Raw genomic sequence first — 25,279 nt, forward strand, 5'->3', positions numbered from 1 at the left:
CCTTTAGTAACCATAAGTTTGTTTAGGGTATCTGTAAGTCTGTTTCTGTTTTGTAAATAAGTTCATTTGCATCATTTTTAAAAATTAGATTCCACATATGAGTGATATCATATGATATTTATCTTTGTCTGAATTACCTCACTTAGTATGATAATCTTTAGGTCCATCTGTGTTGCTGCAGATGGCATTATTTCATTCTTTTTTATGACTGAGTACTATTCCATTGTATATATGTACCACATCTTCTTTATCCATTCCTCTGTCAATGGACACTTAGGTTGCTTCCATGTCTTGGCTATTGTAGATAGTGCTGCAGTGAACATTGGTGTGCATGCATCTTTTTAGGTTATGGTTTTCTCTGGATATATGCCCAGGAGTGGGATTGCTGGATCATATGGTAGCTCTGTTTTTAGTTTCTTGAGGAACCTCCATACTGTTCTCCATAGTGGTTGTACCAATTTACACTCCCACCAACAGTGTAGGAGGGTCCCCTTTTCTCCACACCCTCTCCAGCATTTATTGTTTGAGGACTTTTAGATGATGGCCATTCTGACTGGTGTGAGATGATATCTCATTGTGGTTTTGATTTGCATTTCTCTGATTATTAGTGATGTTGAGCATCTTTTCATGTGCTTTTTGGCCATCTGTATGTCTTCTTTGGAGAAATGTCTATTTAAATCTTCTGCCCATTTTTTGATTGGGTTGTTTTTTGACATAGAGGTGCATGAGCTGTTCGTATATTTTGGAAATTAATCCCTTGTTGGTCACTTCATTTGCAAATATTTTCTTCCATTCTGAGGGTTGTCTTTTTGTTTTGTTTATGGTTCCCTTTGCTGTGCAGAAGCTTTTAAGTTTAATTAGGTACCATTTGTTTGTTTCTGTTTTTATTTTCATTACTCTAGGAGGTGGATCAAAAAGGTATTGCTGAGATTAATGTCAAAGAGTGTTCTGCCTATGTTTTCCTCTAAGAATTTCATAGTGTCCAGCCTTACATTAGGTGTTGGATCCATTTTGAGGGTTTTTTTTGTGTATGGTGTTAGAGAATGTTCTAATTTCATTATTTTACGTGTAGCTGTCCAGTCTTCCCAGCACCAGTTATTGAAGAGGCTGTCTTTTCTCCATTGTATATTCTTGCCTCTTTTGTCATAGATTAATTGATCATAGGTGTGTGGGTTTATTTCTGGGCTTTCTATCCTGTTCCATTTATCTATATTTCTGTTTTTGTGCCAGTACCAAAAATTTTGTATATGTTTTAGAATTATCTTGTCAAACTCTACAAAATGACTGTTGAGATTTTGTGTGCAATTGTATTGAATCTATACAGCTGGGGAGAATTTCTTATCTAAAAGATAGAAATTTCAACCTATGAAAATATTTTCTATTTCCATGTATTTTGTCCTTTTTAATATTTCTCAGCTTCATAAATTTCTTTGTAGAAGTCTTATGTATATTTTCATAAATTTATTCTTAGGTATTTTATATGTTTGATCACTATTGTAAATGTGTCACACTTTAAATTTTATTTCTTCTTGGGAATACATTTTTATATTGATTTTTATGGCTAGGAACCATGCCAAATTCTCATTAAAAAATTATCAGTAAGCTCTTTTGGATTTTATGCATACACAATTATTTCTTCTGTAAATGTTGATGGTTCTTTTTCTTCCTTTTCAATCCTTGTACTTCTATTTATTTTTCTTACCTTATTGCACTGACCAGAACCTCAAATGCAAAGTGAAACACAGTTGTAACACTGGGAAATTTTATCTTGTTGCTATCTCAAAGAAAATGTTTCATCATTAATTGTGATAAGTACCAGTGGGTTATGTTTTCTAGATACCCTTTAACTCAGGAGTTGGCAGCCTATGGCCCACTGGCCCAATCTGGCCTGCCACCTGATTTTGTAAGTACAGTTTTACTGGAATACAACCATGTCATTCACATAAATACTATTGTCTACAGCTACTTTTGCACCACAATGGCAAAGGTGAGTATTGTGGTAGAGACCATATGGCCTGCAATGCTGAAAATATTTATTGTCTGACTCTTTAACAAGAAAAAGTTTGCCAACTTCTACACTACCAGATTTAACAGCATTTATTCTCTTATAATCTTTATAAGATTCTCTTTATTCCTTTATTTCTTTTTTGCTAAATATTTTGATACCAAGAACAAATATTGGATATTATTAAATCCTCTTCCTGCATTGAGGTAATATGATAATGTGAATTAAATTGTCTTTTTCATGTCAAACTAAACACATTCTTGGAATAAATCCTCTTTTGTTAAAATATACTATTTTTATATATTTCTGGGTTTAGTTTGCCACTACTGTCTTTATTGAGAATTTTGCATTTTTGTTTATAGTTAGGTTGACCTGTAACTCTTCTTTTCCCTTACTTTTGGTATCAAATGATGCTAGCCTCTTAGGATAAGCATGAATATATTTGGTTAACTGGACAGTGGAACCATTTGTGCCTGGAGTTTAGTTGTGGGAAGACTTTTAATTATTGACTCAGTTTCTTTCATGGCTGTAGGATTATTCGTATTTCCTCTTTCTCCTTGAGTCATAGTTATATTTTTCTGGGAATTTATCCATTTGTCCTAAATTTATTGTCATAAGCTGTTCATAATATCTTCCTAATCTCTTTAATGACTGCAAGATGTTCCTTTTGTCATTTCTAATAAGGGTGTGTCTTCTCTTTTCTTACTTGTTCACTAGTATGTTATCAGTTTTATTTGTCTTTTCAGAGAGTCAACTTTTGTCATTGGTCTTCTCTATTGTGTTTATGCTTTCTAGTTCATTAATTTCTCTTTGAATATTTAGTCTTGTTTCTACTTTTTTTAGACTTTAATTTGATATTCTTTAATTTATGGAAATGAATGTTTACCTCAAGTTTTTCTGTCTTTTTAAAAAAATATGCCTTTAAAGAATAAAATTTCTTTAAAATAACCAGATGTTCTTAATTTTGGTATCTTCTATTTTAATTTCTTTTAATTTATACTCTTTTCTGATTTCTAACATGGTCCTAACCCATGGACATTTTCTGATATTTGAGAAATACTGTTTTATAGATTAATTGTGTTGTGCTTATAAGACCTTCATATGATTTTCTTAGAAATTTGTTGATAGTTGGTTTATGACTCAATATATGGTCAATAAATGTTCCATGTCAATTTGTAAAGAAAGTGTGATGCAGTGTTAGATATGTCCATTGGGTCAAGTATATATACCTCCTTGTTCTCTTGTTCTATATCATTAAATTTGTGTCCGCTTGTCCTATCAATTATTGAGAAAAGCATACTAAAATTTTCCAGTATAACTGTGGATGTGTCTACATTTCTTCAGTTAATTTTTGCTTTAATTATTTGAGGCCATATTATTATAGGAAAACTAGAGAAGAAGAGAAACAGGGTTGTTCAGCAAAACCCACTGGAAAGCCTTAAAGCAGGCATTGAGGATTTAAGATGATAATCATAACCCTTTATATTTACTCAGAATGCTTTCACATATATTCTCTCCTTTTATAATTGTCAGATCTGTGAATTTAGATAGATATTATTAACCAAACCTGATGACATTAGGGCAGTAATATTACCCCAAATCAAAACTTAATGACTGGGTCAGGTCTAAGGAAATGATTTTTTTTTAAACATCTTTATTGGAGTATAATTGCTCCACAATGGTGTGTTAGTTTCTGCTGTACAGCAAAGTGAATCAGCCATATATACACATATATCCCCATATCCCCTTCCTCTTGAGTCTCCCTCCCACCCTCCCTATCCCATCCCTCTGGGTGGTCACAAAGCACGGAGCTGAATCATTTCCCAAGCCTGTTCTACCCCACTTTCCTTAGCATGTTCTGATCCAGGCTTTCTGGCTTTCTTGCTGTGTCCTTAACTCACCACAGGCATATTACTCTCAGTTCTTTGTACTTAGTGCTCACTTTACTTGGGCAGGTAGACCTCTCTTCATATGTTAGCTCTTTAGAGAGGCCTTCCCTGATCATTCTGATCACCCTCTATTCCTTGAGCCTGTTTTATTCTTCAGAGCACTTAACACTGTCTGACATTATATTATCGGGGTATTTCATTATCACCTCTCTCCCTTATAGTATATAAGTTCCAAGATACCAAGGTCTGTATTAAATTCACAGCTATATTTCCAGTATAATGGCTGACAGAGAGTAGGTATTGAATAATTTTTGATTCAGTGAATGAATGAGTGAACTTACCTTTTCTTAAAGTAAGTATGTTGATCAGTCAAAAATGGTTTCATCAGGAAATAATTATTGAGACTTTCTAGGTGCAAGGAATTCTTTTTGGTTTGATAAAACGAGATTGCTGACTTCAGTTTGTAATCCAGTTAAGGATATAAGATGTACAAAAGATAGAACCTGAAAGTGATATATTAAGAAAATGGTGATGCAAGAGACATTATAGGACCATAAACAATAGCCAAATATATTATTTAAATAACAAATGCTGTTAATTCAATTGAAATAAATGTCACTGGATTCTTAGTATTACATAAAACAATAGAAATATAAGATTATGATCTGGGCACATTATTGGTTGTTCAAGGATTACTTTTTGTGTTAAAGGAAGCAGAAAAAGGGAATGAAGAAGCTTATAGTCATCAGAAGAGAGATTGGTAAGACCTAATTTGTTACCTCCACCAGACTATGAGTATCTGTAGGGGAAAAAACAAACAAAACAAGACAAATATATGTTCCTGGGGATAAGATATGAATATGATAAGAAATATATTGTATTCATATCTTACCCCCAGGCACATAGGAATCTCTTAAATTTCAATTTAAGAATATTAATGTAACTTCACTTAAATTTCTATTTTCTGTAATACTAAGAATCTAGTGACATTTCCTTCCACTGAATTAACTTTAAGTGCCTGAATTTGAGAAATAGATTCAGGATAAAGGAAGAACAGCTAATGAGAGTTGATAGCAGAGTAAAAGGACAGAAATAAATTGGAGAGTATATCAATACATTTCTATGTATACTTTCTATCTATGTATCTGATTGGTGATTGGCAATCGTACACCATGATGTAGGCATAATACTTTGTAAAATGTATTGGTAAATTTAAGAGTACGCTGGTAGATTTATGTACCATTATACCCTAAACTATCATTTTGCTTTTTCTCCTCCATCTTTTCTCTGCCTGAGAGACAGAGACCCTGGATTAGGGATCATGCTTAAGAGATCACTTTGGTCCCTGACAAACCAAAAATGGCATTCTTTTCATTAGAATTTAGTCTTCTTACCTTGTTTATCCTGGACATGTCTACCTCCTAGTTTTCTAAACATTTTAAGAGAAGTTCTGTACTTGAAATTCAAAGTCAGATCATGTAGAAAAAAAAAATCTAATGAAAAAACATATTAGATTTTAAGTGGCATGGTAGGTAGAAAGAGGATTTATTTTGTTTATTATTATTTAGTCTTCATAGTGTTTGACTAGAAGATTGATTGTTCACAGAGAAATAATTATTATACATTTTACATCTAAAAATAAAATTCTACCCACCAATTTTTCATTCTTAGATAAATCTATAATAAGAATTACATCATCAGTTCCAGCAAACTCTACAACCTGAAATATTTTTTTGGTTGAACTCTAAATTATATACTGGCATTAAGATAAACTTTTCTTTAAAAACTGTGAGCAACTAAAATAGTGCACTTATTTGCTAAATTGACGATAAAACCCTCTCAGTTTTTATTTTTCATCTGACCTAAAAGCATATCTGGAACTGTGAGGTCCGCTGGTTCTTTAGGGAAGAAACAGATTCCAGCTGAATCCCAGTAATCTCCGTTCCTGTCGACGTTATTAACAAGGTAGCTTTCCTCTTAAAGTTCTTCATGGTTTTTATTTACATGTATATGTCAATGCCTTGCAATTTTATATCTTTGTCCCCATCATCTCTCTTGAGATATAAACTATTTTTCCGAATCACTGCTTACTGTACCCAGTTGGATATTCCACAGGTGCCTCAAAGATCTGAAACAGAATCCTTCACTTCCCAACAGACCTGCTGATTTCTTACCCATTGTTTTTCTATCTCATTTAAGGCCATAGTCAAACGCCCCAAGGCACAGTTGGAAATGTGGGTTTTTTCTTAACTTTTCCTACTCATTATATGTTACCAATTTTCCTTAAATATTCCTTGAAATACTTTTTCCCTTAAGCACTTCTTGAATTCCTTCCAATTATCCTGACTCCCAGCTTTACATCTTACTTCATTACTGCATTGCTCTATTACTTTCAGGCGAGTCACTTAATATCTTCTACCTCATTCATAAAGTGGGGATAATAATAGGTCTTACCTTATAGGTTTTTTATGAGCATTTAATGAATTCAAATCTGTTAATTGCTTAAAAGAGTGCCTAGAGCAGAGCAAGTGCCACAATATGTTAAAATTATTACCACCAACACGTGCTGATCAGTTGCTGTCTGGATTATTTCATCTGCCTCCTGTGCTTCCTTCTGCAACTATTCTCGTGACATTTGATTTTGATGATGGCTTCAGGTTACTCTGTCTAAATCGTAAACTGGACTCTGGTCCTGCTGCTTAAAAATCCTCTGATACCTTATTAAAAGAATCAAGTCTGTATTTCTTATCCCGGCGTATACAAAGCCTTCCGCGAATTGTCCTGGTCTGCTCTACCTCAGACCTCACCGTGCTGTGTCTTAACTGTTTTTCTCCACTAATTCTGACCTGCTAGCATTCCCCTGCCCACATATGCCATGTACTGCCACAGCACCTTTACTTATGCTGCTTTTGTGCTCATAGGATGCTCTCTGTTTCCTCTTTTTCCTACTCTCTTTGGCCAAATGAGCTTCGAAGGCTCATCGGATGACTTAGTTCCTCCCCTAGGTGTTCCCATAATCCTCCCACATAGGTGGGGCTAAGACTGCACCTCTGAGTTCCCCTGTCCCTCCTGGAGAAGAAGAAGTCTTCTAAAAATGTTTGTTTATCCCACAACAAATCAGATCATATCTCTCTCTTGCTTAAACCCCCCCTATAGCTTCTCTTTGTGAATAGAATGCAATCTAAATGTAATATCACATTTCTCAAAGGCCCCCAGTCTTTGCTTCTTAATCCGTTGCCTATGATTCTCCACCAAAGTCACCACCACTTACCTTGAGCTAGTCATCATCATCCAGTCAAACTTGCCTCCTTTTGTCCCTTAAACCTATGGGGCTTTTTCCGCCTCAGGGGTTTTGTCATTGCTGTTCCCTCTGCTTGGATCCTCATTCCCCATATATTCACATGGCTGCTTTCTCCTCATTTATTTCTCGGTTTAAATGTTTTATCATTTAAGTGGCCTTCACTGACTGTTGCTGTTACCAAATGCAAGTTCGTGTGCCCGATGCACTGTGAGGCCAAACAATAATGAAATGTTTGGAGCAGAGAAAGGTTTATTGCAGGGCCATGCAAGGAGATGGGTGGCTCATGCCCAAAAAACCCCAACTCCCCAAAGGGTTTCAACAAAGCATTTTAAAAGGTAAGGTCAGAGAGAGGCTTGGTTAGTTGTTGCAGACTTCTTGGTGTCGGAATCCTTTGTTCTTGCAGCTGTCCATGTAGGTCAGGTCACAGTGTTCCTATAACCCTCCAACAAGCCAAATGTTATTCTCTGTTCTGCAACTTTTTATCTCTAAATGAATGGAAAAGTGTTACACCTTTAAAGGTCAGAGCCTTGAGAATGGGCTATCCTGTATATTTCAGGCTATAGGCAACATTCTTGTACAAAAGGTGCATGACTTAGCCAGCATGACTAAGCACAGGAAAAGGAACAGATCTGATACAGAGTCAGATTTGTTCTTCCCTATTACATTGCTACAATACTCTTCCTGTCCTCTGTTCATTATGGAGTTGCACTCCATCCATTACCACTTAAAAAAATTTAGTACTATTTGAAATTCTTACATATTCATTTGATGACATGTTTATTGTCTGTCCCTCCTACCAGAATGTAAACTCCAAAGAGGGCAGGGACTTTATCAGTCATGCTCATTTCTGAATCCATAGTTCCTCGAAGTAGTAGATTCTTAAACAGCTGCTGAAAAGATTCACTGAATGAGCAAACAAATAAAAATGTCTGGGGTATCTCTGTAGCTGAGCTTCAGTAAATGGTATTTGAATTATGAATAAATGAATGAAATAATTCAAATTCGCAATATAATTGCTTGTAAGTTTTCAAGTTTGTCGCTATATTTTCCTAATTATTTTTACTGTGTAATCTTTTTGTTTCCATAAAGTCGAGTCAAAATGTAACTTAATTAATCTTGTACTGATTTTTCTTGGGGCTCTGTCCTTGGTGATCTTCTCTCAGCTTCCAATTATTATTAGTTTTTTTTTTTTACTTTGAAAAGACTTTGCTTTTAATTGCTCCAAATACCTTCTTTTTCTAAATTTCTGTCTGGATGTGCTTTTCCAGCATAATTAGTTTCACTCTTGATCTTTCTTTCCATCCATGGGAAAAAGAACATCACACAGTAGCTTTAGTCATGTTTGCAAGCACAGCGTGGCTTCCTCTCTGTCATTACTCTATTCTAATCTATTCTAGACGTACCTTTCATATTCAGATCCACTAATTATACACCTGAATATGCATATGTGCAAATCCCAAGAAAATAACATTCTAATCAGTAAGTGACATCCAAAGCTGGTCATCTGCTGAACTCTGAAAAAGCCAGAGTTGGCACCTTCCGCTTCCCCTTTCAGTGTCCTTCACCTTTTTCTTGTGATATAACCCAGGCAAAGACTTCCTCCCAGTTATCTCCTAACATATTTCTTTCTAAGGTAAATGAATGGTGTTAACCTTGCCTAGGATATTTGCATTTTGATTGGAAAGTTCTCAGAGATGGGATGCTGTCCAGGGCCAAATGAATATTCTATTGGTAGAATTTAAGGCACAGATACTGAGACATATCTTGGCACAAGAGGCCCTTCCTGGAAATCTCAAGTCATAACAAAAATGTATTTATAGAGATGGCTCCCATTTTATCCATTATGAAGTCCTAAAGCTTGCGAACTTGAAGAGCATAGCCAGGTTTGTTATCATGCTTCTTTCTACAGAGTACCAGAAGCATGAAAGATGATCAGAGAATGAAGGTGAGGTTGAGAGAGAAAACTTGGGGCAAAAGCCTGAAAGTATCCTTCCCATTAACATCCTCCTCATGCAGTTTATCACAATGATCTGTATATATTCAACCCCCAAATATGTCATGAATTGATTGATCTTCTCCCATGCCTTCATTACCTTCTTTACTTAAGTCTAATCCATTATCATCTTTCCACTCTACCACTGGAAGAACTTCCTAATTGGCCTCCGTCCTTCTACTCTTATCCCCCTACGGTCCATCTCCACACTGGTATTCATGGTGATTTATTTAAAATGCAAATAAGATCATGTCATCTCCTTGCTTATCATCTTTCAAAAGTCCCCCATTGCAATGAGGATAAAATACAGACCCTTAACTTTGCCTTTGAGCTTCTGCAGGCTCCAGCCCCTGCCTCTCCCACCAGCCTCATCCTGCACCATCTCTTGTTGTTCACGATCAGCAGGTACAACCAGCCTCCTTTCGGTCCCAAGCACGGTAGCATTGAGCCCTTTACCGAATCAGGACTTTCACTCATGCTGTTCTTCTTCCTGGATCACTTTTTACTCAACTCATTTCTTCAAATTTCAGTGGCCTCAGCCTACTTCATCAGATATGCCTAATAAGCCTCCTCCTGTTACCTTTTCTCGTCGGTGACAGCACCCTGATCTTTCCCTTCACAACAGTAATTCCATTGGTAATTATGTATATTAGTTTATTCATTATTTACATGTCTGCCAACCAGACTGGGTGAGATGGTCTTTTGTTCTGCATTTGACACTTGACTGAGGCTCTGTTGAGGGATGCTTTTGTATGTTTTTCTCCATTCTAACAATTCAAAATTTTGTCTATTTTTAGTTTTCTGTTTACCCCACTCAGCTGGAAGCCCTACTGCTGGGGTTTTGTTGTTGTCGCTCAATGTACCCCCAAATTCTCTGCAGATCGTAGTGAGTCAATAAATGATGACAAGTAACAAAATTATGCTGATGCATGTACCTTGGTGGCTGAGAGTCTGGTGGCCAGATGATTGGAAGAGCACAGCTTGGAAACCAGTAAGATTGTAGAGACTTGACTATGCATGTCGTTTTAATTGTATGTGGTGTCTACCTGTACATGTGGGATGGCATACGTTGGAATTTTAGAACAGTCCCAATTTCATGGAATTTCATTCTTTTAAAGAGGTAATTCTCTAAATGCAAAATCACCTCTGATTTCACCTTTTATGCTTTCTTGTCCAGTATAGAAGAAACAGTTCACATGTCACTTTTTCAAAAAGGTAAAAATCTCTTACCCTACCATGGGTTTCCATTTTTGTTTCTGAACTATGGAATTTATGCCAGCAAAAGAGAAAGAAAGCAACCAGACCTGAAATGTCATTCAAGGCAGACTTGAGCGAGATGCACAGTTGCCAGCCCTTCACTGGAGTGAGGGGAGGGTGTGGGACCCGGAGGAAGAGAGACAGAGAAGGAGGGAGGGGGAGGGGGAGGCAAAGAGGGAGGAGGGCAGAGGGAGGGCGAAAAAGAAGGAGCCAGGAATAATGGCGAAGTGCAGTATCAGAAATAACGCGCTTCGGAGGAGTAGCAGCTTTTGAATGTCTATTAAGAAGTGTAACATTTATTAGCTCTTTGACCCCCAACATGTCAGTCTCTCTGGTTCTTAGCTCCTTTTCCTTGTAGGTGAAAGGACTAAACCCCATTAGATATACTTTCCTGCCTTAAGATTCTTCCATTCTTGTTTTCTCTGTAATGGTGGGATGGGACAAAGATGATCCGTTGTTGCAGAATAGAGATGCAGAAGAGAGACATGGATGGTGGATAGGAAAGGGAAAGTACCTGAGAAAGGTAGGATTCAGTTCTTCTGCCCCCACCCCCAGCTTATTTATTTTACAAATATTTATTGGTATTGATAAATACTTACATAGCATTACTATGTGCCAGCTCTTGTTCTAAGGCTTTACAAAGATGAACTCATTCATTACTCAGGAGATAAGTACTACCGTTTCCTCTATTTTATAGCTGAAGAAACTGAGGCACAAAGAGGTGAAGCAACTGAGCCCAAGTCAGATAATTAGTCAGGGCTGGGGCTGGATTTCAAACCCCAGCAGGGTGGCTCCAGAGTCATGCTCTTAGAATGCATATTTTACAGTTAGAATTTACCATGCATTTTCCTCAATGAAAATGTCCACATCAAAGGCAAAAAATGTATTGAACTGTAACAAAAAGAATAAATCAATCCAGACATATTTAGGCTAACACATACCCTATTTGTTTCTGTGTAATTAGACTTTCTCAGGAGCCAGCCACACTGGGTATCCCTGTTTTCTTATGAACCCTTCAAGCAAGACTAATGCAAAATGGAGAGGATTGTTCTTTGTTCAGCTGTAAACCAGGTGGCACAGAGCACAGAGAAGAAAGCTGGGCTCCAGAGAACATGTGAGGGAAACAGACAAAGGCAAGCTCAGGCAAGGCTGGCATTTAGGAAGAAGTTTCATTAAAAACTTGCAAACTTTAACAAGTTTGAAGTGTATATCCTCTTTTCCTTCCACCACCCTAATTTTAAAAAAAGTTCAAAAAGCAAGACTACTAAAATAAAACAAAATAGTTTGGTTTTGCTACTAGGAGATATTTCAAGTTTAAGCACTATGTTTGTCATGTACTGTAGGAGATGGCATCTCATTAATAAAACAATGACCACATGGGTCCCTTCCCCCTTACATTTTTTTTAAAGCATTACAACTATGATGGTAATTGTCCCATTTGCTAATGCAGCTTGGTTTCTAATCAGAAAGTGAAGAACTTATAGCTTCTGTAAAAGGGTGACTCCAAGGATTGATTGTTGCCTGTTTATATAAAATTTAATCCTCCTCTTTCCCTATTCTTTCCATCTATTGTTAAATTTAATTTTTTGAGCTCACAATGTTTAAGAGTTTATTTAGCACCTTAGGGTTGGAAGGAGCTAGGAGATCCTTCTCTTGACTGAATGCTCCTATTTGACATATATGGAAATAAGGCCAGAGTGGTTAAATGGCTTGCCCAGGACAGCTAGTGGCTTAACCAGGGCTGGCTTCCAGGCTTTTCACTGCTGGTTCTGTGCCCTGCACATGAGAAGCTTGTTTGCTTAGTCTGGGGTTCAAGCCCCTGGAACACGCTCTCTTTTCTCCTCCGCAACCAAAACCACACATCTTTCGCCACATTTCCCTTTATTTTCTTTCTTCCAGTTCAGTTTGTTTCAGAAGAAGATTAATGTGAGTATCTGGGGAGTTCATGTTGATGTCTAGGGCGCTGTTCAGGTTTGCTAATCTTCAAGCAGTGAGGTGTCTAGAGAGTGTGCCTCATAGTCGCTTTGGGGCTGTGCTTGCAGAGAGAGAGAGAGACGTCCTGACTGCTGCGGGCTGGGGCTTCCCTTACCCCAGGGTACTGCAGTCGTGCTGTCAGTGTGTGTTAGAACTCAGCTTCGTTCCCCTGGTCCAGCTGCCCTGCTCTCCCCTTCCCACTCCTCTTCTTTTTATGTTTTACTGAAATATACATGTAATTTTTATGAACATTCTTTTTCCTGTATCTCCACTCTTAAGACTTAGACTTGGTATCGAAGGATAGACCTTGAACTCTTCCTCTCTCCAGAACCCATTTTATAAATTTTCTCTTTCTGCTTCTTTCCTCAAAAAAAAAAAAAAAAAAATTGATACATTTCACTCATCAAAGTTCATTCAGAAGGCCCCAGTCCTGGTAATCTTGTGTTCCTTTAACCTACAACATCTGTATCAATTGATAGCTCTCTGTTACTATGTCATGTTCAAAGTCTGGCCTCTCCAACTAGATTGTGACCTTCTCCAGGACTTACATCAGTCTTGCTCCTGAGAATAGGCATCTATGTAGGGGATTCGCCAACTCAAGCCCCTGCCCCTTGTCCTAACCCTTCTTCCTGACCTCATTATGGTGCTAAATCACCATATTGTGGTTAATTTGATCAGATTTCAGGGTGCTGTTTAAGCCACATTTGCATAAGAGTTAATATTTACTTAAAACGTCACCCATGAATGTGGCGCTTACTTCCAGGTGGCAAACTGACCCAAAGGACAGGTTTGGCTTCCTTTTACTCTCTTCATTTACAAGAGCTGGGGTATCTGCCTGATAATGAAATTTAGATTTGGGTTTAGGTGGAAGGAGAAGTTTCCCCTTAGGCCTTAAACCCAGTTTACCAGAGAGTTCTGCGCTGGGGCTTCAGGCATGAGCTGAGCCAAAAATAACAGTGTCCTTTGATTTTGCCCTTGAACCTTTGCTTCCAGGAGATTTTTGGAGAAAAAAATCTCCGTGAGATTTTTATGGGAGATGGTGTGACTGATGCAAGGCAGGATTTGGGCATTTTTAAGACTTCTTTTTTTTTTTTTTTTTTTAAGAGACTACATAAAGATTTCTCTCTCTTTTTTTTTTAACATTCCTATGAACTATTTATAACTTATTTTATAATTTATTTCTGTACCTTTTGACCCCCGTCATCCATTCCCTCCCTCACCCCCAAAACGCCTCTCTTACAATGGCAATTACCAATCTGTACTCTGCATCTATGAGCTTGGTTAGGTTTTGTTATTATTCTTTTATTGATTACACACATAATTGAGAGAGCATAGTATTTTTCTTTCTTTGTCTTTGTTTCACTTAACATAAAGCCCTCAAGATCCACCCATGTTATCACACATGGCAAGATCTCATTCTTTCTTTTTTTTTAGGGCTGAATAATATTCCTGTGTGTGTGTGTGTGTGTGTGTGTGTGTGTGTACGCGCGCCCATTCTGCATTTTCTTTATCCATTCATCCATTGATGGACACTTAGGTTGTTTCCATATCTTGGCTATTTTTCTAACTTTTTAATGAAAGAGCCAGAAGTAAGGTAAATCTGGTTCAAAAGAGTATAGTAGAGGAAAACGTTTTTAGTCACTTGAAGAATGAATACTGAATGAATGATTGCTAAGTTAGGTGCAATCCCAGTGAATGTCTAAAGAGCAATTAAAGTATAATACTTGGGGTTATCTTTTTTTTCCTACCAGGTAGGAGTCATTTGTGTCTTTACTAGATAAAATCTCTACTAGACAAAATTTATTTTTCCTGTTATTGGACAAGAATCATTTACATCATTTTAAGTTCTCTACAAGTTCACATCTATCCACAGAGTTGTAAAATACCCTAACGAATAGTAGATAGTAAATCAAAGGTATATACCCTAGAGAATTAAATAAACCTTAGATGTGTTTGTTAGACAAGTTCCAGCAAGACATTGAAAACAATGTGGCTTTTTTTAATAGTCATCCATTTGCCTATTTCCAAGTTTTGGATATTTTTTCCTTAATAGTCCCAACTTAAAATCACAATAATCACAAATAATCTCCAAAATTAAATCTTGATCACAGAACTCATTCTGATGTCATTATGTTTTGGTGTGATTCATTTCCAAAGGCATGGCAAAGTATTGATTAACATATATAAGCCACCTTGTACTATGGTCAGCAAATATAGAGACTAGAGTGCTAGGCAACTACTAAGCCAGAAAATTAACTTCTGTCTACAGGTTTCATAAGGAATTAAGATTGTTTTTTTGTTTGTTTGTTTGTTTTGGTTTGGTTTTTTTGCGGCACGCGGGCCTCTCACCGCCATGGCCTCTCCCGTTGCGGAGCACGGGCTCCGGACGCGCAGGCTCAGCGGCCGTGGCTCACAGGCCCAGCCGCTCCGTGGCATGTGGGATCCTCCCGGACCCGGGCACGAACCCGCGTCCCCTGCATCGGCAGGCGGACTCTTAACCACTGCACCACCAGGGAAACCCAAGATTGTATTTTTAATAGAGATTTTTGAAATCTTTTTAAAGTAAAATTTCAAGCATATGCAAAAGTAACAATATTAGTGTAATGAATTCCCCTGGACTTATCCCCTAACTTCAATAATTATCAGCCCAAGCTAATCTTATTTTTTCTATAGTCAAACCACTCTGTCCCAATTCTGAATTATTTAAAAAATTTCTTATGTCTTTATTGAGTACAATAAAATTAGTACAATGAGCACAGTAAAACATTGATGTTTAAAATGTGCATTTTATCAGTTTGGACATACATATACAGCCATGAACTCATCACTAAAATCCAGATGCAAAGCATTTTCAGCATCTTCAAAAGTCTCCTCTGCCCCTTTGTAATTCATCCCTCATCTGTCCCCCTGCAACCACTAATCTACTTTTTGTTATAGATCGATTTGCATTTCCCAGAAATTTGTATAAATTCAGTCATACAGTATATATTCTTTGCTTGACCTCTTTCACTAAGCGTAATACTTTTGATGTCCGTCCATGTAATTCTGTATATCAACAGTTTAGTGTTCCATTGTATGGATATACCACAGTTTGTTTATCCATTCATCTGGCTCCAATAGTTAGGGCATTGATGTTGTAGAACACACCGCATTCAACTGGTTCTTTGAGTTCTCTTTTCTCGTTTGAGTCTAAAACGTCATTAGAATATTTATTCTGGGGCTTCCCTGGTGGTGCAGTGGTTGAGAGTCCGCCTTCCAATGCAGCAGACACGGGTTCGTGCCCCGGTCCAGGAGGATCCCGCATGCTGTGGAGTGGCTGGGCCCGTGAGCCATGGCCGCTGAGCCTGCGCGTCTGGAGCCTGTGCCCTGCAATGGGAGAGGCCACAACAGTGAGAGGCCCGCCTACCACAAAAAAAAAAAAAGAATATTTATTCTGAATGCATTTCTGCTAAGCAAACACATAAGAATCCACAGACACACAGCCTCTTGATTTTTCTTGAATTGAGGGTGTAGGATGTCACCATGCCAAGAAAAGGGTGAGGTCTGAGGTAAAAATTATTTGGATTAAAATTGCAAAGAGTATAAATGTTTAGATCGAGGGGAATTGGTTTATTATTGGTGATGAAGGAAGACCTATGTTCTAGTGAGAGAGGAGCCCTGGGTTTTGGACAAATCACTTGTCTACTCCATCCCCCAGATGCCTCATCTGTAAAACGAATGGTTTGGACTAAAGCATAGCTTTCAAATGATGTTACAGCAGGACTATTCTTTGAATGAAATAGGAAAAGGAAGCTAAACATGACAAGTAGGAAAGAAGGGAATATGCTGTGGTTGAAGAAGGCTGGGTGTTGTCTGCTAGGCTCCCCCCGGTGTTTTTAAGTTGGCTCCTAAGGAGTCCTCAGAGGATTTTCCCCATCCCATTCTGATGTTACTGGTTTGTGAACCACCACTTGAGAACCCTTGCTCTGAGATCCCTTCAGTCTCCAAAATTAAACAAATCTTTTGTTTCTGAGTTGAAAGTTTATAAGGGTGGATGGAAATTCCACCATTTATTTCTGTTCACTAATTGAAGTTAAATTCTTGAGGAAGAGGTATCTCTACTTCTATCTGAGTCTGATTCCTTAATCTGCGTGCCGCCTCCTCCAATATTTACTTTATCTATTATCTCCTGTCTATCCTATAATCTGGATTTTCACTGGTTTCTTTCATATGCTCAAACTTCTTTCACTCCACTTCCTCCCCCACGCCACGCATATACACACACACACCAAAGCAAATAAAATTGCCCTCTCTGCTGACACTTCATTCTCTTTTAGATACCACCCTAGAGAAAAAATTAATACCTGTTTTCTGTCTTTATTTCCTCACTTATTCATATCTTGATCCATGCAATTTGGCTTTCGTTATTACCCTTACATTGAACGTTTTTTCACTAAGTTTACCTTTTAGTTGTCAAATCTAGTGAAAAATTTCAGGTTTTCTTTTACTTAACACTCCGGGTTATTTAACACTCTCTCCTCACCTTTTAAAACCATAAATCTAGTGTCTTGTGATCTGTTTGCTGGTTTCTCTCGTGGGCTCTCTTGCCTCTGCTTCCTTTTCACATGTGCTGTTTTCCTTTGTCCTTGGCATCTTTTCTTTTCAAATAACTAATTTTCTCTGGACAATTGCATCCATGCCCTAGGCTTTGTCACATATCTGTTGACATTTCTAAAACTCCGTACCTTCAGCTCAAACCCCTCTCCAGATCAAGACCCATTATCCAAGAGGAGACCCCAAAGGCACCTCAAACTCAAAATTTCCATAATGCAATTCACCCTCTCCCTGCACATACTGTGCCAGTTCTTAATTGATTACTTCTCAGCTCCAAATCCACTCTTCATTGTCTTGTCTGTGATAGTAGAGCTGGACCCTGTAAACTTTTCTCCTTTACCAGCTGGCTGGATGTCAGAAGAGAGTGTTGAAGGACACCCCGCTGGGGGAAGGGCTGTCTCTTCCATATAGCTCCTTCCTCTTGATAGGCTCACCATGGCCAGCAGCCTGCAGCACTTCCCATGGGTGCTTCCTCGGTGCCCCAAAGGTAGCTTTCTGGTGAATCCTACAGCATGGCACTTCCCCATGGATGGCTTCCCCCAGCATCCCAGAGATTGGAATCCTAGTGTGTTTGGCTGGAGTGACAGCTCTGCCAAATACTTGGCCCTCAGTGGGCCGTGCTGCCCCTCTCCATCAAATTCTGGAATCCAACCTTGGTAGGAGATAGGGGCCTCTTCCAGACTTGCTGCTTCCTTCGATATTTTGCCTGAGCCCTAAAGGTAGTGACTGTTCCATACATCTGCCATTTCTGTAGTCTTTACAGTTCTTTTCTCCTTTTAGTAGGTCACCCCCTATTTTATTAATAGTTAACTTTTTCTGTTCAAATTACGACGTGATTTCTGTCTCCCCAGTAGACCCAGACTCACATATAAGACTCCTCTTTGCATTCCTCATCACAGAGACCATCACAACCCGCACTCCTTCTCATTCCTAATATCTGTCAGTCAGCAGGTCCAGTTGCTCTCTTAAATACCTTTCTTATGCCGCTTCTCCTCTGCCCCTACTGTCTCTGTCTCTATCGTCTATTACTTGTGCTCTTACATAGCATCCTTCTTGATATTCCTGCATCTTCAATCATAATGTCATTAAAATTCGCTTTCTAACGCATACATCTGATGTCCATCCCCCCTCTACGCCTTTATATGATATGAAACGCGCTTTGTGATTGGGTTCCCACTTGTCTTTCTGGGCCCTAATTCCGTATCTCCTCCAGCATACTCTTTTACTCCAATAGTGCTTATAATTCTTAACAGCATCTTGTAGTTTCAGCCTCTGTGCCATGAGTATTCTTGTTCTTCTCCTTGAACTTCTCCTGACGGTCTAGAAAACCCTTACTCCTGTGAGCTTTCTTTAATTTTTCCAGACGGACATGGGTGATTCTTTGTCTGGGATCCCACCATACTCGGAAAAATCCTCCAATGAAACAGGTATTTTGGGGTATTATAATTGTTTCCGGGTCTGTCTCTTCAGTCATTTTTGAGTATCTTAAGGAGATAGACTTCTGTTTTTTTCTGGACTTGTGTCCTAACAGTGCCTGGAGCCTTTTAGGCCTTTAATAAATATTTGCCAACACACTAAATGAATTAAAATGACATTTTTGTAAAGGCAATTTCAAAACACTAAAGTTTCTTAACTTTCCTTGTAGTAGACTGTTTTGACCCAAAGTTCTGTAAGGACTAAGTGAGAACAAAAGCAGTGGTATCTTTTAAAAATGGCATTTATTATTTTTCTCTTCCCCTTACTCTCTGTACCCAGAGAATACAAAGGAGATGGAAAGGAAAGAAAAAGGGTATATATAACCTCTCCTTTGCCTCTTGGCTTACTTCTGCAGATTAAAGAAAGGACAGCCGAAAAATGGTAATAAAATTTCAGCTCTTTGGGCTCAGAGTTATAGTTAAGAGATAAAAGTTTTTGAAATCTTACCATGTATCACATACTATGTCTGTGGCCTATACAAGCTTTATCTCTCATCACCATCCTGTAAGGTAGGCAGTTTTATGCTTTCCATTTTACAGATGAGGAAAGTAAGGAAACACTCGGAATTTAATGACTTAATCACTGACAGTAAATGGGGAACTGGGATTTAGAACCAGACATTCTAACGTCAGAGTCTGTCCTTGTAACTATTAAGTTATGAAACCTAAAAAAGAAAAAAAGTTATGAAGCCTAATAGTAATGTAGAGAGATGCTGCAAAAGTAGGAATATGCCTAAGGACTTTTGCAGTAGAAGCTTTCTGTGAAGCTCTTTCACTTTGGAAAAACTTGTTCAAAGTTGTACATGCTGAATTGGGATGTAATTGTGACACGTCATTAACCACAAGACTGGATTGTTGGTTCCAGCTCTGGAGCTATCCACCCAGATGTCAGTCCTGTCTGTCTTATTTATCCATGGTGACCCCCAGCACCTCTTCTCTATTCTGGTCTCCCTGTTTGACAGATAATGCTTACGTAGTATAATTCATATGTTTACTTTTTTCCCCCTGGAGCTTTATTTTACCCTCCAACATATATTTAACATTTTTAGTTGACAACCTTTTCTGTCATCATCTTGAGTGAGTGTGTGTGTAAAACTTTAAAAATAATATATTTTTTTCCTAATTTAGATCTGTATATTTTTCCTACCTTAAAAAATTCTATTCATGCTAATATATATGCTCAAATTATAGCCTCAGTACTTTGGAAAAAGTAGTAGAATAGTTACGATGTATTGTGGACAAAAGAAGGCTTACATCCCCAAGTGTAAGGTCAGTCCCTGGGTCTCCAAAATCTATTAACTGCATTAGAGCTTATTCTAATATAATACTCGTTTAATATTTCCCTTATATTAGTTTTTTAAAATTAATTTTTATTGGAATATAGTTGATTTACAATGTTGTGTTAGTTTCTGCTGTACAGCAAAGTGAATCAGTTATAATTCTTATATTTGTAAGACTAATATAACTGATTCTTATATTAGTTTTATAAATCATACTTACTTAGTTCTCCTGGGCATCTTTTATGTTAGATAAAAATGATTCCACTTTAATTTTATGAAGACCTCAGGGTATGCATCTAAATTGTTAGGCAACATTTACCTGTGACTGGTGAGCTCAGTTGTTTAGAGCTCTGATAATGAAGTCTTGAGTCCATACTTACATCAACCAACTTATTTTGCTTGAGAGTATCATAATACAGTGGTAAAGGGTGTGTGCTCTGAAGCTAGCCTGTCTGTTTTGAATCCTGGCTCTGCTCCTTACCAGCTATATGACTTGGGGCAAAATATGTAACTTCTTTGTGCTTCAGTTTTCCTCTTTAAAGTCGAGATAATGATATCACTTAACTCATGAAGTTGTAATGAGGATTAAATGACTATCAATATTTTTTAAAGTCTTAGAAAATTTTCTGGCACTCAAAAAATGGCTCTCGGGCTTCCCTGGTGGCGCAGTGGTTGAGAGTCCGCCTGCTGATGCAGGGGACGCGGGTTCGTGCCCCGGTCCGTGAGATCCCACATGCCGCGGAGCGGCTGGGCCCGTGAGCCATGGCCGCTGAGCCTGCGCGTCCAGAGCCTGTGCTCGGTGACGGGAGAGGCCACAGCAGTGAGAGGCCCGCGTACCGCAAAAAAAAAAAAAAAAAAAAAAAGGCTATCCATTATTGTTGTTGTTGTTACTGCAATTATTTAATAACCAGAAACTTTATTTTTCAACAATATGTTTAATACTTTACTACTTGTCTTTCCATATTCGATGATGATGATATGGATTGTGACCAGTCATTGTTTTAGGCTCAAACTCACTTCCATTATCTTGGCAATGGCCCATAAAACTCTGTACCAGCAGCAATGGGAAACAAGTGAGAGAGAGTGGATAAATTAGTATGAACTGATCATAATTACTGGAAAACCAGCTCCGAGAGCACAATGGGACAAACGTGTACTGTTTTTTTAATACAAAGGGCTTTTTTTTTTTTCCTTAGAAAAAGTTGATTGAATAGCCTGCGGATTTCTCTCTGGTCCCAAGTCTCTGGGTAGTGTACTTCTTTTAATGTACTAGATGTTTTCTCTTCTCTAATTTAGAGGGTACTTGTTAAAGCATTCTACATTTCATCATTAAGCACTTTTCTCTCAGCAAAAGATTTCATGTTAGAAAACCTTTTGGGGCAGTTAAGAAAGAAGACTGCCTGAGTTCATCCCCTTGACAGGGCCTTTATTAATTTTTTTTAAGTTATTTAGAGCTGTAGTCATTTAATTACTTGACATTTGTAAAAAAAAAAAAGGCTGGTTAGCCTTCTAGCAATTCCAGATACTTTAATGACTGAAAGCAAAGCAAGCAGAAACCCAGCAGAACATCTGGCCACGTGAAAATTACTTATTTTATATAGGCTTTTCCAACCAGCTTTCACAAAAATCATTCCAGCACTGGAAAGAGAGTCTGTATAAGAAAACCAACCAGTGGTTCCCAGGGGGAAGGGGGGAGGGGCAAGATAGGGGTAGGGGATTAAGAGGTACAAGCTACTATGTATAAAATAGATAAGCAACAAGGATACATTGTACAGCACAGGGAAATATAGTCATTATTTTGTAATAACTTTAAATGGAGTATCATCTATAAAAATATTGATTCGCTATGCTGTATACCTGAAACTAATAACATATTTTAAACCAACTAAACTTCAGTTTTAAAAAAAAAGAAAGTCTGTATAGAAAGGCTATGAAAAAACCAGAATCAAGGACAACTGGACTGGAGAAATTTCTTTATGATGTAAAGAGAGTTGGAAAAGTCTGTCCTTTAATATACTGAATGCATGTATTTAGTTAAAATGTGATCTTTAGTACTTTATTGATTTCCAGTTTTAAATACTTGACATGATAGAATTTTCTTCGCTGTGTATTTTCAGTCATCGCCAACTGGCAGGCTTCTTGGAGATTGAGGAACTCATGTGGCTCAGATATGTTGTATTTCCAGATGGGAGTGTGGGAGGATTACAGAGAACATGATGGGTCCTGATTCCTGTGGCACACTTGCCAGTGAATGGCAAATGCAAAGCAGATTTTTAAAAAGTTGTTACCCTTTTCCATTATTTACCTAATTAATAGGTCTCCCCCCTCCTCCAGGTGAATAATCATTTCTTTTAGTAACAGATACAAAAGACTGATAGAAAAAAACTACTTTCTGACATCTGCTTAACATATTTTTCTCTCTGTAAGAAATATGTTTGTTATGCGATATGTGTATGAATGGGCCTCAAAATCTCATGTGAATGAAAATTATTCAGGAAGCTTGTTGAAATTTTACAGTTATAGATCCCATTGTAAGAAACTGACCCAGTAGCTTTGGTCTAGAGTCTGCTGATAATTCTGGTGGAGGAGCTCAGTAGACTACTTTTTCAGAAAAACTGGTTTATAAGCTAGAGAGGGAAACTGAATAATGTCAAATAAAAAAGAGAGGTGGGCTTCCCTGGTGGCGCGGTGGTTGGGAGTCCACCTGCTGATGTGGGGGACACGGGTTCGTGCCCCGGTCCGGGAAGATCCCACATGCCGCGGAGCGGCTGGGCCCGTGAGCCATGGCCGCTGAGCCTGCGCGTCCAGAGCTTGTGCTCCACAGCGGGAGAGGCCACAACAGTGAGAGAAAAAAAAAGGTGCTCTTCTGACTGTTTTGTGGCAACAGTGCTAGGTCCTAAGGACATAAAGATTAATAAAATGCCTTCACGGGAGGGGTGAAGTTTGAGTTGTGCTCACTTTTGGTAGCCATAGTGGGAAAATAGAGCTCCAGCCAATTTCTGTGAGAGTTATTTAATAAAAGTAGAGTAACTCCACGGCATCTCTTGTAGGATTATTAAGCAGTGCTTTTCAGCAATATTCTTACCTCTTCTTGATTGAGGTTGTGATTCATTTTAAAACTGTAGGCATTTTATGTGGATAATACCACCCCTGTTGAACTTGAATACAATGACTGCAGGCTAATGTATTTACTTGATTTTGTTTTCTGTATTTTGAACTAATTCCTCATTATGCAAATAAATGCAAAATAAAATAATCTTTTGAGCCAGGGACACTTGGCTCTCTTTTTAAAAAAGAGTTAAAACAGTAAATGAAATCAATTTCAATAAAATGAACATCAGGGAAACATATGACTGTCACATCTGCTCTCCTTCTGGGGAAGCTTCTCTCAGGACTCTGGAGCCACCACAGGAACCCTTGGTGTAGAAACACAACCTGAAAATTCAAAGCAGGGCTCCACGCCTTCATCAGAGCTAAGCAAGCATGCAGCATCCAGGAATGATTTTCCTGTTGGCTGAGGACCAACATCTTGATGTTTTAAACTTACTTTAAAAATTAAAGACAGGAAGAAAAAGAATTAACGAGCAAGTTTTCGAAGACTGGTGAACAACTTTCCAGAAAAGTTTACAGTTTTATTCCTGTCTTTTGGGAAAAGAGTCTGAGAAGGAACGTTCTTCTCCATTTTCTCTGCCATTTACTCTGAATATTCCATACTTATACTTTTTATTGGAGAAAAAAATCCCTTGATTTTTAGTCTCTTCATTTCAAGAAATATGAGTTTCCAATTTAATCTCATTTCTCCTAAACCAATTAAGATATAAGTCAACTCAACTCAAAAATAGCCCTCAGTAGATGCACTTATTCCCTAGTATGACTCGGGTAACGTATCATTTTACATACAGTATAGTATACATGTCTACTCATTGGTCAATCAGTTATAATTTATTGGATATTTGGTATAACCTCAATTCTGTGACTGACACAGAGGATATAAGCGTTTGCCTTAAAACCAAATGAATGATGCAGATGATAAGAGACCGCACTTGCTGAAAAGGGAAAGCCAAGGAAGCTCTGGGGATATCTGAGAATATGCAGGAGAGCAACAGAAAGCTTGAACCACACCTTGAAGGGTGAATTGGAATTATATGTGTAGAAAGAAATTTGTGGGCCAGGCAGGGGATGGAAGAAGATATTCCAGGTGGATGAAAAAAATATGAGAATGAGTCTCTTATTTTAATAAGTTGAGTCCAAAAAATTAGAGAGGAAAAGTAAAGTTGGAGAGAATAAAGTATGGACGGACTGAAGATAACTTGCGGTACGCGGGCCTCTCACTGTTGTGGCCTCTCCCGTTGCGGAGCACAGGCTCCGGACACGCAGGCTCAGCGGCCATGGCTCACGGGCCCAGCCTCTCCGCGGCATGTGGGATCTTCCCAGACCGGGGCACGAACCCGCGTCCCCTGCATCGTCAGGCGGACTCTCAACCGCTGCGCCACCAGGGAAGCCCTGAAGATAACTTTGAATACTGTGTAGTGAGTGTGGAATTTAGTCTTTAATTATAAAACATTTCTAAAGATTTTTGAATAGTGGGGTGATATGAGAATACTCATGTTTCAGGAACGTCAATCTAGAGACCATGTAGGGTTGCATTAGACCATAGCTATTGGAGTTAATTGCTTCTCACTTCTGTTTCCATAACTCTATAAATATATATCTTTTGGTATACTATAAAACAGTTACTTTATCCTCTGCAGTAAATATTTATTAAGTGCTTACTATATTCCAGGCATTCTTCTAGGTACTGTAATTTCAGTGGTGAAAAAGATAAAGTCCCTGCCCTCATTAAGCTCATGTTCTAATGGAAGTAACAGACTAGCATAAAGTAAAATCACTATACAGGATAGAGCATAGCCTCTTATAGTACTAAGTGTTTTAAAGAAAATAGGAAATTAGGAATTAGAGAGTGACAGAGCTGGAAGGAGACATTTAGATGGAAGTAGTCATGAAAGGGCTTTCTGAGGATGGGGTATCAAGTATAGTATATCTGAATGGGGAGTAGAGGAAGCTATGAGAAGAATTGGAGGTTGGTATTCTAGGCTTTTGATTTTATTCCATGTGTGAAAGGAAGCAGTTATATGGTTTTGTTTTTTTTCTGTATTTCTGAATTTATATCTGTATTTATTTATTTGGCAGAATGACATAAACCAATTTATACTTTAAGAAGATCACTGTGCCAGTTTTTTTTTTTTTTTTTTTTGAGAATAGGTGTGTGTTGGGGACCCAGGGTTGGGGCAGGGAGAAGAAGAATGGAAGCAGGGAGCACAGTTTGGTTGTTGTTATGAAGGAGCATTGAAAGATGGTGGGCAGTGGTCAAAATAAGGAATGTTTTAAAAGATGGGGCCAATAAGACTCACTGATGGTATGATTGGAAAGACCTGTGATTTTATCATCCAGAGGGGGATCCTTCTGAGCGTGGAAGGGGACACTTTTAATGATTATGCCAGGACTGGTACAA

Source organism: Neophocaena asiaeorientalis, unplaced genomic scaffold (genome assembly GCF_003031525.2).
Source record: "Neophocaena asiaeorientalis asiaeorientalis breed wild unplaced genomic scaffold, Neophocaena_asiaeorientalis_V1.1 scaffold150, whole genome shotgun sequence".
NCBI lineage: Eukaryota > Metazoa > Chordata > Mammalia > Artiodactyla > Phocoenidae > Neophocaena > Neophocaena asiaeorientalis.